The 15,451-nt window shown below is 43.0% G+C and overlaps 1 protein-coding gene across 2 annotated transcripts in view; it reads left to right on the plus strand.

Annotated features, from left to right (window-relative positions):
- The first annotated feature begins 4,408 nt into the window (after nucleotides 1-4,408).
- Nucleotides 4,409-15,451, plus strand: part of mfsd13a (major facilitator superfamily domain containing 13A) — a 50,524-nt gene continuing 39,481 nt past the window's right edge. The window contains exons 1-2 of one of the 2 annotated variants that reach the window (XM_059652959.1): nucleotides 4,409-4,585; nucleotides 6,636-6,789. The gene's annotated coding sequence lies outside the window, so the exon portion shown is untranslated. The remainder of the gene's footprint in view (nucleotides 4,586-6,635; nucleotides 6,790-15,451) is intronic. The other variant, XM_048551205.2, reaches the window with a different exon arrangement.

Here is a 15,451-nt window from a genome sequence, read left to right on the forward strand (position 1 = left end):
AGGTCTGTACGTAACTCCCATTATAGTTTTTTTGCCTTTGTGGTTCCTCAATTCCACCCCCACAGACTCCACACCCTCTGACCCTCTGTCATTCAGTGCCGTAGATTTAATTTCATTCTTAACTAACAAGGCAACCCCACCCCCTCTGCCCACCTCCCTGTCTTTTCGATAAGTTGTGAATCCTTGGATGTTTAACTGCGAGTCCTGAACTCCCTGCAACCATGTCTCTGTGATGCCTACCACATCATAATCATTCAAGAGGATTTGTGCTGTTAATTCATCTACTTTGTTGCGAATACTACGAGCATTTAGACAAAGTGCATTAATGCTAACTTTCTTATCATTATTAGAGAGATTGGAAATCCTAAGTTGTCTTAAGCTATCCTTCCTTTTTGCTGCATTCCTAGTCTGCCTCGAGCTTAAACCCACCTGTACACATGCTATCCTGTTGCTTAACTTTCCATTTAACTCCATATTCCCTGTCTCTTTCACTTTCCCTTCCCCCCGACTCAGAAGTTTAAAGTCCTACTGACCACCCTATTTATCCTCTTCGCTAGAACACTGGCTCCAGATCGGTTCATGTATCTGCTGCCCTTGTCCTTCTGGATGGAAGTGGTCGTGGGTTTGGAAGGTGCTGCCTGAGGATCTTTGGTAAATTTCTGCAGTGCATCTTGTAGAGAGTACACACTGCTGCTACTGAGCGTCGGGGGTGGAGGAAGTGGATGTTTGTGGATGTGGTACCAATCAAGTGGGGGCTGCTTTGTCCTGGATGGTGTCAAGCTTCTTGAGTGTTGCTGGGGCTGCACCCATCCAGGCAAGTGGGGAGTATCCCATCACACTCCTGGCTTGTGTCTTATAGATGGCTTTGAGGAGTCAGGAATACTCACCACAGTATTCCTAGCTTCTGGCCTGCTCTTATAGCCACTTTGTTAATGAGGTGAGTCCAGTTGAGTTTCTGGTCGATGATAATACCCAGGATGATGATAGTGGGGGATTCAGTGATGGTGTCAATTGGTCTAGGTCCCAGCATAACTAAATTAATAAAAGAGCCAATGCTATTGAAGACCAAAGGAGGCCTGAAGAGATATATTTAAGGAGGAACTCCAACAGCAGGACTCCATCGGGCTGCAGTGAAAATATTTGTGAAGGATCAGGGCCGGTGACAAAGTTTTGCTGTCTATTTTCCTGCACGGGACAGGAAGAGCTAAGCCACATTAAGTAAAAGTGAAGAAGGGTCACCAGGCCCAAAACATCTGAAGGGGATGAAACATCTGCTGTCAAGCCTCCCAGCTCGGCCAACACACCAATATATACAAACATTAACTCTGTTTTCTCTCCACAGATGCTGCCAGACCCGCTCAGTCTCTCCAGCAGTTTCTGTTTTTCATTGTTTATGTAAGACTGCTGCCTCCTAGTCTTATCTGTAATCTATCACTTTAATTCTGTGGTGTGGTTTTGATTGGTTCATGGTTCCATTTTGGTGAATGATCACCAAACTCACAAACCTGAATGAAACTAGAACTATGTCTTCCCATCTCTTAACACAAGCAACATCGAAATAAAAGTCAAACTTCAAGCTCTACACCATTCTTGTACTTTAGAACCAAAGCTCTCAAACAATAATATATGTACAATTAATTCTAGATCTCACACACTCACTCACACATATTCACTTACACACACACTCACTTACAAACACTTACACATACACTTACACACACACATGCGCTCGCTCATACTCACACACACAGATACAAACCCTCATTCACCTTGATTTCTGTTATTGCAAAATCACTCCCCCACACATTTGCCGAATTGTGAAAACCCAGAAGTTGGCCGAAACCATTTCTTCACACTTCATCTGTGGCATGTTCAATCCACCTCCTGCCTGCTGTTCACTGAGCACCCCACATGAAACAACCTCCCAGATACTAAAGCCCCCCAGCTGGTATCCTGTGGATTAAAGAATGTGAAACACAGAAGGTTTCTCCTGACAAACGTTATCTGTTGAATGGCTATGAACTACCACAGCAAGAGAGGTCCTTGCCAAAGTGGTTCAGCAAACGTTAGGGCTCCAAACGCAATTAACCTTCACCACTGGAGCCTCATCACAAGCCCGTTACACATTTGTGAAGACACAAACAATCTGCAAATTACCGGGAATAATAGGAACAGCAGATGCTGTAAAATTACCAGAGTATCCCCTCCACAGCCTAATCAGCGGAGCTTAGCCAACATATCAGCAGAAGTAGGCCATTCAGCCCATTGCACCTGCTCCACCATTCAATCAATGAGGAGGCTATTGCTTGGCTTCTTAGATTTGCATTCTTTTCTGAAAATAAACAAATGGCCAGCAACACAATAGAAATAACTTCCTTTATAATCGCGTTTTGCAATCTGCAGTTTGTTCCAAATTCAGTTTCATTCCCTTGAGTTCCCTTGTTGTTCTAAAGCTGCTAATTTATATTGCAGCGCAGTTAGACATGATGCTGCCAACTCTGGCTGCATCTATCCTTGGAAGCTATGTCATGCATTACTTCCTCAAACCATCCACCCACATAAAATCTTTTTTTTCTTGATCTTCATAAAGAACATTACAAAAGATTTACCATTTCCCCTCTAATTTCTTTTCTCTTGTCTTGCGTGTAAGGTATCTGAGAGATTAATCTTTCATTGCTGGGGGCTCCAGGCAATTTCTGGAAAGCTGACAACCAAAATAAACAAATCGCCTGGGACTATATCTCTTCTAAGTAGTTGCTCTGGTGCGAGCCTATACAATGCCAACTGGGTTGCAAGGTCCAGCTTCATATCTCACTTGCTCCAAAAGTGTGTTATAACAAATCGGAACAGACTAAAGAAAAATAATTGGGCAGCAGCTGCTTCACAAGGTGAAATCCCAGCTACTGGCCTGTGTGACTCAGCTCCATACTGAAAAGTGTTTAGATAATAAAACGAAAGCCGGCGGAGGAGGTTTGGGAATTCATGTGCACATTTCCCATAATCATCATCAAAACTCAAGCCAGTGAGTCATTAGTATTACGCTATTACTAAATGTGATGCTATCAGATTTTTGGATGAGAAAGCTGGATTTATTCAGGCATCAGCAAATAAGTTACCTGAAATTGCATTCTCCAGAATTTACAACAGTGATTAGTGTTCAAAAGCGAAATATAGTTTGATGACGGCATGAAAGACTCTATATCAATACAAGTTAGTTTTATCTGCTTTGAAATCATTGCAGAAATTGTTATTTGTATTTTAGAATGGTACGTTTGTTTAATTCGTGGAATCTTTGTCAAGCAGCATTTGTGTTATAACAGAGATCACAACGTGTAGATCTGGATGAACACAGCAGACCAAGCAGCATCGGAGGAGCAGGAAAGCTGATGTTTTGGGTCTGGAGATAATAGGAACTGCAGATGCTGGAGAATCTCAGATAACAAGGTGTACAGCATTTCTGATGAAGGGTCTTGGCCCGAAACACCAGCTTTCCTGCTCCTCTGATGCTGCTTGCCCTGCTGTGTTCATCCAGCTCCATACCTTGTTATCTCGGATTCTCAAGCATCTGCAGTTCCTACTGTCTCTGATGCCATTTTAACAGCACAGTGAAGCCTCTTCTAAGGATAAACCTCAGGGGATCTCTCTCCCACTGCAACTCTCTCGTAATCTCTTCGGCCTTGAAACTGCTCGACCACGTCCTGAAGCAAACCAGGTACTACAGCTACATCACCTTCCTCAGCACCTGCCTACAGAACCAGATCATCCCCAATGGGCTACAGTCCACATTCAACCCTCTCCAATTTGGCCCCAACAGTGACAATAACGCATTTCTGAAGAAGGATCTAGGCCCGAAACGTCAGCTTTCCTGCTCCTAAGATGCTGCTTGGCCTGCTGCGTTCATCCAGCCCCACACCTTGTTATCTCGGATTCTCCAGCATCTGCAGTTCCTACTGTCTCTTAGCATTATAACAAGCAGAATGAAAAAGTGGGGAATTGAGTTAGTAATAAAAAGAGAACAGTGGGGTTTTTTTTGTCTTCTTCAGAGGGCGTTAATGCAAATTCTTGATTGTACGCCTTGGCTTCTCCTGCGTTGTTCTACCACTCAGTTCCCTGCAGCCTATTCACCGTCAATTCTGGCAGATCCCAATCCCACCGCCGCTCAAGCCCTGTTCGCCACGTCTGCAGTGGCTGTCAATCAAAGCGTGGCACGCACGCGCAGTCTCGACATTCGCCCAGAGCCTGACAAGCGCAGGCCGTGAAGTACGCATGCGTGATTCCCCAGGAAGGCGTGGAGAGCGAGCTGACTGACGGATCCTCCACCAATAGAGGTCGGGGTTCCTGCAGCACCGCTCCCGATGATGACCAATAGTTGAGGCCAGAGGACGGGGTGGGCGGGCTGAAGGCCGGGAGCGGAGCGCGGGGAAGATGAGAGTTTCGTGGAGGGAGGGACCCGGCCGGGCTGAGGGGCCAGAGAGTCGGGCGGCCCGGGACACCGGCATCGTCACAGTCGACCTCCTGCCTAGTGACTGACCGGGGACACGGCAGACCACCTCCCTAACCCGCCCCTCTCTCCGGGAGCTGGACGGTGAGAGCTCACAGAGTGGCCGCTCTCAAACTGGGATTTAAACCGGACTGGGGAGGGTGAGGCAGAAGGGACGGTGGGCAGGAGGCCCTGGGCAGGCAGGCAGAAAGAAGGCAGGGGGTGGGCAGGAGGCCCTGGGGAGGCAGAAGTGGGGGTGGGCAGGAGGCCCTGGGGAGGTCGGGGGGGAGGCAGAAGTGGGGGTGGGCAGGAGGCCCGGGGGAGGCAGAAGTGGGGGGGGGGAGGCAGAAGTGGGGGGGGGGAGGCAGAAGTGGGGGTGGGCAGGAGGCCCGGGGGAGGCAGAAGTGGGGGTGGGCAGGAGGCCCGGGGGAGGCAGAAGTGGGGGTGGGCCGGAGGCCCTGGGGAGGTGGGGGGGAGGCAGGAGGGATGGTGGCGGGTGGGGGAGGGAGAGGAAGATGTGGAGAGAGAAACAGAGTTAATGGTTTGAGCCCTATATAATTCTTAAGAACTCCATTGCTGGCCCAGAGTATTCCCTTAGGAAAGGGGGGTCTGGGGTCCTTTTCCAGGTACGTGGATAGGAGCAACATTGGACACAAAGAACGGGTTGTAAGGGATGAGGCCCCTTCCTCTGGGGATTAGGCCACTACAGACTTTTACCTAGGTTCAGGAACAGTTGAGAGTTTCTGTGTGTCAGCTAACATTTCCTTATGTTACTGCACCTCGAGGCTGAGGGGAGCTCATTGTGTTTTATGTGCATTTAAGAAATATATTTTCCTGCACAGAAATATGAGAAATTGAGCTGTACAGCACAAATTGTGCAGAAGTGACTGTTTGAATGCAGAATGACTGTTCTTAACCTCCACTTCTCTTGGTTCATGTATGTAGTTGTTTAAAAATTGTTTGCAAATGTAACTAGCATTTACGTATATTGTATTCACTGATGTATGCCTTGCAGCAATTGGAAGAGTGTAATTTTGCTTTGGCTGTGGTAAAAGCATTCAAATCCTTATTACATTTTCTCATCGCTTAGTACCTAACCCTTCCGCTACTCAGTTGCTTTGCCCTTAACTGTCAAACTCTGTATATCTCCCCCATTTGCTGCCTTTGTTCAAAAGCCTCTTTAGAGTGCAAGTATACTTTAATGTACACAGCAGGAGAATTGTAAAATTATGTTGAGGAGCTGTCTCAATTCATAACTGTAAATTGTTGTTGGATCCCTTAAGTTGGATTTATTGTTTTTAAATGTATGATAACTCTAGTGAGATTGAGATTCGTATTACTTACAAAGCTGGAAGACAGTTGCTACTTTTCTAATGATATAGTATTTCCAGTGAGAAAATACTCAAGTCTTTGTTTTTATTTATAACTCTAGTAGAAAATTGCATGTCATAAATCAAAAGAGGCATCTTGGTTTTAAATAATCACTCCAGTATTACTCTCAGGATCCTCATTTTAGTGTCTCGTTTCTGTATTTGTAATCCAGTGAGAATGTTTGAAAACATTGAGCAAATATTTGCGGTTAGGTGTTACTTTTTAACACATAAATACTTGAGGTACTGTACAAGAATTCAACAGGATCATATTGACATCGAACCATTGGGAATTTTTTTTTTGTTCATCGTTGGGATGAGGGTGTCACTCGCTAGCAGTATTTTATTGCCCAGAGGACAGTTAAGAGTCAACCACATTGCCATTGGTCTAGAATCACATGTAGGTCAGACCAGCTAAGGGTGGCAGTTTCCTTCCCTGAAGGACCTTAGTGAACAAAATGGGTTTTTCTGACAATCGACAATAGATTCACAGTCATTAGATTCTTAATTCCAGATATCTGTTGAAATCAAGTTCCACCATCTGCTTTGGCAAAGGGAAGCTTAGCATCTAGTGGGCAAATGGGTAGCTTGTCATTATGGATTTTTCCGTCACTTTAAACAAGTGTTTGGTAAGCATATAAATTGCTTATTCTCTAGATTGAGACCATCTCACTTGGGATGTTAAGTCTTGATTTGTTGAGCCAATTGAAAATATTACACATGATGTCACTGTTGGAGGGTTGAATGACAACACTGGCCTTCATTGCATGTTCCTTGTCTTACAGTGACTGTTCTCCTCGACGTTGAGATTACTTGATGACAAAAGTTTCCATTTGAACTTGTCCATGTCTTGTATCTTCCCAAGTAATGAGATTGAGAAAGAGAAGTATTGGGAGGAAATTCCACTGCATTGGGTCAAAACAGCAGATAATGTAATTGGTAAGGTTCTTGAGTAGCTTTGTAGCTTGGATTGCAGATGCTGTGGTTGGTTTGCTCGCCAAGCTCATTCGTTAGTTCACAGATCTTTCGTTACGCTGTAGGGTAACATCATCAGTGCAGCCTCTGTTGAAGTGCCATTTTTCTGCCTGGTATTGAAACTCTGGGGTCCGTTAGAGTTGATTACCTCATTTCTGGTTTTTCTTTGCAGTGGTGTACAATTGATCTAATTCTACATGTTGACTGATGGCCGCCTTGGTGGAGAACCAGGCCTGTAGAAATTTCTGTGCTTCTCTCCGTTTGGCCAGACGTAGGATCCTGATTTTTGTCCCAATCGAACTGGTGGTTCTCCTTATCCATGTGAATAAAGTATGGATATTGGTTGTTTTTTTTTTGTTGCTAGTTGGTGTTCGTGTATTTCTGTGGCCAGTTTCCTTCCTATCTGTCCAATGTAATGTTGGTCACAGTCCCTGCATGGATTCCATGCAGGGTAGTGAAACATCTGCGAACTAACGAACCAGCTTGGTGAGCAAACCAACCACGGAATATAGTTGCTAATTATGGGGCAGAAGGGGTGGGGTACACAAAGCTCTTGAGGTTATAGTGATTTGAAAAGTGGGAAAACATGGGCAAGGAGGGATTTTAACATGAGGCGGAGAATTTTAGAATCAAGCATAGCTGGGCCAGGAATTAGGGTAGACGAGTGAGAGCAAGCAGTCCTTTGTGCAACTTAAAATATATTGACATCTCACAGTTCCAGAACCCCGTACGGACCACTAATACCTTCTTCCCAAAATCCACAAACAGGACTGCCTGGGCAGACCTATTGTTTCTGCCTTTTCCTGCTCAGCAGGACTTATTTATTCCTACCGCGACTTGATTTTATTTCTCCTTTTGTCCAGATACTCCCCACTTACATTTGTGATTTTTCTGGCGTTTATCGAAGTTTCAAAATTACCAATTCACGAATACCAGTGCCGCCTCCACGGAACTGCAGTCCTCTTACACATCTGTCACCCAGCTGGTTGGCCTCAGTGCTCTCCAATTCTTCCTGGAAAGGCTTGAACTGTCCACATCCACCAACATCACCTTCTGTCTGACTAGTCTTGTCCTCACTCTGATAAGTTCTCCTTTAAGGCTTCGCGCTTTCTTAGATCAAAGGCATGGCAATGAGTACCTGCATGGACCCAGTTGTACCTGTCTCTTTGTGGAACATTCCTTATTCCAGCCCTACTTGGGAAGAATCCCACTTACAATGTTTTTCTCTGGTACGTTGATATTGATACGTTCCCTCTGTTGTTCAGGATTGGAAAAAAATTATCAGTTTTGCTTCCAGTTTCCTAATAATTCTTGCATTCACCTGGTCCATCATCCTCTTCATCTCGTTTCCATTTCTGGGGATAGGTTGGCCACCAATATCCATGACAAACCTGCCGACTCCCACAGTCACCTGGACCATACATCCTCACACCCTGCTTCCTATAAGGACTCCATTCTTATTCTCTCACTTTCTCCATCTTCATTGCATCAGTAGTAATAATGCCACCTTCCTCAGGGTTACCCTCAAATGTCCACCTTTCTCTGCAAATGAGAATTGCCTGCTACCGGAGTTGATAGAACCCTTGTCATGTCTGACCCATCTGCCTCAGGCTTTCGCTCCTCCCTTTTCCTCCCACAACAATAGGGTCCCTGGTCCTCACCATCCCATCAGCCTGTACCCAAAAGGGTCATAAGCTGCCATTTCCATCCCCTCCAGCAGGATGCCATGACTCGATCCACCTTCTTCCTCCTTTTGTCAGCATTCTGCAGGGACTGTATCCTCTGGGGCATGTTGATCCACTCCTCCATCCAAACACTGCCCCCCCCCCCAGACAGACAATTTCCCCTAACACTTGGCCATTTACATCCTCCCTCTTCACTATCAGTACAACTTCGGGTGAAGAAGCAGTTTACCTGCATTTCATTCAGTCTAGTCCACTGTATTTGCTAAACAAAAAAATGAGGAACTGCAGATGCTGGAAATCAGAAACAATCAGAAATTGTTGGGAAAAACTCAGCAGCAGAAATCGGTTAACATTTTGGGTCCAGTGATCCTTCTTAAGAAGCAGTAACTCTGCTTTCTCTCCACAGATGCTACTAGACCTATTGTTATTTCAGCAATTTCTGATTTTGCAGTTCTGTGTGGAGATGAAACAGACTGGGTGACTGGTGCTCTGCAAAACAACACTGGACCTCTAAAAATGACCTGTCACTTCAATGCACCATTGTTCCCACATCAGCATTTCTGTTGCACCTGCTGCAGTGTTCCAGCAAGTCTCAGTACAAACTTGAAGAATAGCATCTCGTTTTTTGCTTGGAGATCATGTAGATTCTGAGACTCTGCATTGAGCTCAATAACTTTACAGTCTGATTCCAGTCCTCCATATTTCTTACCCACATCCACACCCTGGCCCTGTCATGACATGGGTTGCTTTCAGTATGTCCTACCCATTCCTCCCTCCTCTCTGCTCTCATTTTCACATCTTCAGCCTGTCATGTGTCCTGGCCTACTATCAATAAACCCCTCATCTGTCTACCCCTTTCGTGTCTTGCTCTCTCTGGGCTCTGTCTTCATCTGTCTGCTCATCGCCATTGCCACCACCACCACCTCTCTCCCCCACCCCATCCCACAGTTAAATCTGTTTTCTCCCCACAGGTCCTTCCAGACCTGGTGAGTTTTTATCAGAAATTTCTGTAATTGTTTCAGATCTCTAGCATCTGCCATTGTTTGTTTTGTTTTAAAAAATAAGTTTTGCAGGAGCTCAGAAAATGGAGAATTGAACAGATCATTCAGCAAAGTGTTGGAATGGATTAGTTTGCGAATAGTGGAAAATTGATAGAGAATTTCAGTCACAGTCTGAGGGTGACTTCTATTTTAAATGTGTGGAAAATTATGTTTTAAATTCAAGATTAGAAAATATCTTAGAAGTGGTGAAAATGATTTGGAATAAGCTGCTTGGTTGTGTAATGGGGAGATAAATACTTGAGAAATGTTCAACACAATGAGTGAGTATGCTTTGAGATGTGCTTTTCTGGACTGTATATTCTTTTACTGGCCCTGTAGGATGTTTAGGACTGAGATGAGGAGAAATTTCTTCGCTCAGAGTGGTGAGCCTGTGGAATTCTCTGTCACAGAAAGCAGTTTAGGCCAGAATATTGACTGTTTTCCAAGAAGCGGTTAGAGATGGTTCTTTCGGGTTGGTATCTTGTGCTTATTAATACCTGGTGCCCTGGGCATCCCCAATCTAAATTGCAGCATGGTGGCCTTGTCTCCAGCCGCCCACGTCCTTAGCTCTTCAATACTTTTCCAAAACTTCAATTCTCTTTGTTTACATCAAATCACAAACATCCTTTTACCAAACCTTTAGACATCTATCCTAATGTTGCTGTATTTGTGTCTCTTCCAGCAGTTTTCTTTAATGCGCTTTTGTAAACTGCCTTAAATGTTTTATTATGTTAATATTGTCACTAATAAGTCCAGTATTTTGTCTACCCCTAATCATTCTTGAAGGTGGTAGTCAGTGACGCTGCTACAGAGTGGGTGCCCTTGCATTCACAGCAGGTTGGATTTTCCGGATTTTGTTGCTGAGATTATCTCGCCTGAGATACACTACAGCAGTATTAATGCAATAATATTCAACCTTTAACATAGTAAAAAATTCTCAAGTGCTTCACTGAACTGTAATCAAAAAGTGAATACTTGGCTAAAGGAGGAAAGCGTTCTGGAGATGACAGTGAACTTATTCAAAGACCTGAGTTTTATCGAGGATCAAGAGAGACAAGGGAAGTAATACGTGGGTTTAAATAGAGAGTTCCAGAGTGAGGGACCTGGGTGGCTCAGTTTGCTAAGGTTAGAGATGCACAATCAATCAAAGAAGCAGAGTACCTGAAGTGGGTGGGTTTGGAGAGGTGAATGAAAAAGGAAGTTACAAAGATTGGGTAATAAATGAGTTGATTGAGAGCATATTGTGACACAAGAAATGTTGTGAGCAGCCATGCTTTGCCTTTAGGCAAGAGATGGTGGGAGTCTGACCAGAATGTTATCCCATACCATGTCACACTTGACATTATCTGCTGTTGACCAACCTTAACTCTTCATTGTTTTGATTTAACATCTTCAACTTAATTTTTAAATCCTTCATGGCTTTTTCCCCCTCTAACTCTGTGCTTCTTCCAGCCTTGTAAATGTTCTCCTCACCATCAACCCCTCCCCCTGCCTAAATCATGTTACCTCTCGAACCTCTTCAGAACTGTTTAACAATGCTCTTGATAACCCTTTCTAATATCTTTCTTTCTTTGATTTGGCATCAGTTTTGTATTTTTTGAATTGTATTCTCATGCCTTAGGACAATTTTTTATAAAAATGGAAAATGATTTGCAAAAAAGTTATTTGCAGCGTTTTATTATCTGAGATGTGCAGTGAGGAAGCTTACATCCTCAAGTCTTAACAGTCAATGTTATGTAAAAGTCATATTTTGGTTTAAAGTCCTAACTCTGCATACCACCTGCTAGCAACTTTTCTGTCTGATTCTACCTCTCACCGTTTTCTCTCCTGAACTCCCAGTATGAACGAGAAGAATGTGAGCAAAAAGAGGGTGAGTGGGAGTGAAATGGCACTGATCCAGCCATACACTCGTCACTAGCCTCATGAATTGACACTAAACTGCAACTCTGACCACCAAGTAGATTATCGTACCCAAAAAACATTTGAATTTCAACATCTCCCAAATATTACTGCGGCTAAGTTTACTGTCAATGTTTTTGGTCTCAAAAACCTGACTCTTAGTATGCAGAGTACATGTCTTTATAAAAACAAATTACTGTTCTCCTATTTCTAATCCATTGATCTGTAAAATTCAAAATTGGGGTGGGGGAGCTATAGACTAGAACAAAGATCTAGAACTTAATGCATATTGGGATGGAGAGTTATAGAAATTCACGAGGCCGAGAGGGGTGAGTGTGGTGGTAGCATAACAGTTCTGAAGAAGTCGTATTGGATTCAACATTAATTCTTTTTCTCCGTCCACAGTTGCTGTCAGACTTGCTGAGTTTCTCCAGCACTTTTTAAAAATTTTAGATCGCCAGCATCTGCCGTACTTTGCATGTATCCTGTTATGTACTAAAAGAAATGCTGCAGAATTTAGGAAAATTAAAATTCCAGGAGGCTGGACAATGGGTGGTCATTAAAGATAGCATTGGAGCAGAATCAGAAGAACAAATTAACGCCTATAAGCTGAAAATACCCTGTATATCTATTTCTGGTAAAAAGAGTCCACCTGAAACCTGATCCATATTTTCCTGACTAATACTACTGCAAGAATTGGGGGCCTAAGGGGAGCTGTGATGCAGGAAGTACGTACAATAACTAGCACAGTAGAACAAGTGCTAAAGAAACTAATGGTACTAAAAGCTGATAGGTCCCCTGGACCAGAGGGGTTTTCAAGGAAGTAGTGACAGAGATGGACACGCTGATAATCTTTCAAGAGTCCTTTGATTCAGGAGAAGCCTCAGGGGATTGGAAAGGAGCCTTATTCAAAATGGTACAGAGACAAAAACAAACAAATATAGGTCAGTTAGCTTGACATCTGACATTGGGTGGTAATGGCAGAGAGTTTCGAAACACAAAGCTGAATCAGTATTACTTCATGAAGAAATCATGCTGTGCAAATTTAGTGCCTTTTTTTGTAAGGAAGAAACAAGCAGAAAGGGAAGCCAGTAGATGTAACATATTTTGATTTCCAAAGGCACTCAATATGGTACTTCACATCAGGCTACCAAATCATAACCATGGTGTGGGGGTAGCACACGAGCATGGACAGAGGATTGGCTAGCAGAGTTGAGATAAATGGTGCATTATCAGGATGGCAGCCTGTAACTAGTGGAGTGCCACAGGGACCAGCGCTAGGCCAAGTTATTTACAACATATATCAGTGACTTGTGCGGTGGAAAGTAATGTACTATTACCAAGTTTGTGAATGACAAAAATAGGTGGGAAGACAAATAGTGAGGATACAAGAATCTGCTGAAGGATGTAGATAAACTAGTGGGCGAACTTTTGGCAGGTGGACTACAGTGTCGGTAAATCTAAGTGGTTCACTTTGGCAGGAAGATTAGAAGAGTTGAATATTATTTAAATGGAGAATGACTCGGAAGGCTGCAGAAGTGAAGGATTTAGGGGTACCAGCATGATTCACAGAAAATTTAGACCCAAAATTCAGGTTGGTGGGGAAGCCAGATGGAATATTGGCTTTTACTTAAAAGGCAATGGAGTATAAAAATAAGGAGACTCCTGGATGTGAGAGTTTGCTCGCTGAGCTGGAAGGTTAGTTTTCAGACGTTTCGTCACCATTCTAGGTAACATCATCAGTGAGCCTCAGTGTTGGGATAACACATCCATCCTAGGACAAGCCAAACAGAGACACGCATGAGAATTCCTAGAAGCATGGCATTCCAACCGGAACTCCATCAACAAACACATTGATTTGGAGCCCATCTACCATCCTCTGAGAAAAAGAACAGGAAATGACATCACCAACCCAAGGAAACCTAACCAGATAAGTAGAAAGCGGGACATAACACCAGCGCTTCATCGGAGGCTCACTGATGATGTTACCTAGAATGGTGATGAAACGTCTGAAAACTAACCTTCCAGCTCAGCGAGCAAACTCTCACATCCAGAAACTCAACCTGAGCTACAAATCTTCTCAAAACTCACTATAAGGAGACTTGCTAAAACTTTGAGGCTCTGGTCAAACTACAGCTGGAATGTGAAGAGTTTTGGTCATCTTATCTTTAAAAAAAAATACTTTGACATTGGATACAGTCCAGAGAAGGTTTATAAAGTTGACCTGCCGTATGGAGGGCTTTTATTAATAGGAAGGGTTGCCTTGGTTAAGCCTGTACTCTCGAGAGTTTAGCAGAATGATAAGTGACTTTATTGAAACGCACAAGATATTAGGAGTCTTGACAAGGTACTTTAAAGGGATTTTGTTTCTCCTTGTGGGAGAGCCTAGGACCAGCGGGCATTATCTCAGAGCAAGCAGTCATCCATTTAAGACATGAAAAAATTCTCTGTTGAGGGTGGTCAATCTGTGGAATTCTTCACTGCAGAACATCGTCAAACCTGGGTCATTATGTATGTTCAAAGCTGATTTTAAAAACCTCTCAATAAGGAAATCAAGGGGAAAGGGCAGGAAGGTGCAGTCAAAGATTATCGGATTAGCCATGATCATGTTGAATGGTGGAGTGGACTGGATGGACCAAATGATGACCTCCTCCTGTGGCTACAGTCTTTTGATTAAAAACTCATGGACCTACTGTGCATTTTCTGCTTTGGGTTCTTTAAATACAATGGTGTCTTTTTATGTTATTAACAGGATAAATATTACCTTTTTCCCCCAATATTTTTAATAAACATTCCTGAGATTTTATTTTGTGTCCATGTAGTAAGTGCAGCAGTGACTGTATTTTTAAGAATCTCACTTTATTATGTTATAAATGCAGGAATTTGAAGGGTGGTGTCATGAATTGGTGTGAAGGAAATTTGTTTAATTAACTTTGTTAATTATGAATGTTTTACAAGAATTACAGTTACAAATAAAATATAACCTCCGTGAAGTCTTCAAAATTCCAAAAAAGCTTGCATTGAACTCAGTATCTCAGTTTAAAAATAGACCTGCTGGGCAGATTAGGAGGAGGAGTTGGCCCTTAATCAGACTGATGGAAGAGGTTACTTTTGAATACGAGTTAAAAATTGAAGCACTAAGTGACTACGTTAAGTGAATAGCATAGAAGGGAATATGGGAAAACTTTGGTTTACATTGAAGCATAGGATAACAGCTGGGCACCTTCTCAGCAGAGGGGAAAATTGGCAGGAGAGCCAATCTGGATTACTTTTGTGCATGTTAAGAATAACCAAGGAAATTGACTGCCTCGTACAAAGAAGTGACAAGTAACACGACAAGAACCGAAAGGAATGGGAGAATAAATATTGAGGATGTTGAATTTAGGTGTTGACACCAGTGCAGCTGTCTAAAGGATGTCATCTATTAACTAGTATTGAAACAAGTTCAGTATGACACTTAAGAGGAAATTTATAAGTATTTAGGCAAGAAAAGCATTAAAAGGCTGAAGGAGATTTGAATTAGACTAGATATCTTTGGTCAGAGAACTGTCATCAATATAAGTAATGAGTCAAAATGGCTGTTGCCATATTGAAACTTATTTTGCGGGAGGTAGTGATGTGATGGTAATATCTAATGATCTAGTAATCCAGAGCCCTAGACTGAAGTTTTGGTGGCATGGGTGAAATTTGAATTCAACAAAAATTTGGAATGAAATGTTAGCTTAATGACAACTGTACAACCATAGTTGGTCATTGCTTCTATTATCTGTTAGGAAATGGCATTTGCTATCCTTACCTGATCTGGCCTATATGTGATTCCTGACCTCAACAACATGATTGACTCTTAACTTCATTTAAGGCAAGAAAGATATCAGGAAAGTAAGCACTCTTTTTGTTCAAGTTTTGACTGCACTTAAAGCCAGAGGTTAATCTGGACAAGTCAACGTAGTCAAGGGGAGGGCATGTCAAACTGTTGAATTTTTCAAAGCAGTAAACAGATAT

The sequence above is a fragment of the Stegostoma tigrinum genome, chromosome 20 (assembly GCF_030684315.1).
Source record: "Stegostoma tigrinum isolate sSteTig4 chromosome 20, sSteTig4.hap1, whole genome shotgun sequence".
NCBI classification, from domain to species: Eukaryota; Metazoa; Chordata; class Chondrichthyes; order Orectolobiformes; family Stegostomatidae; genus Stegostoma; species Stegostoma tigrinum.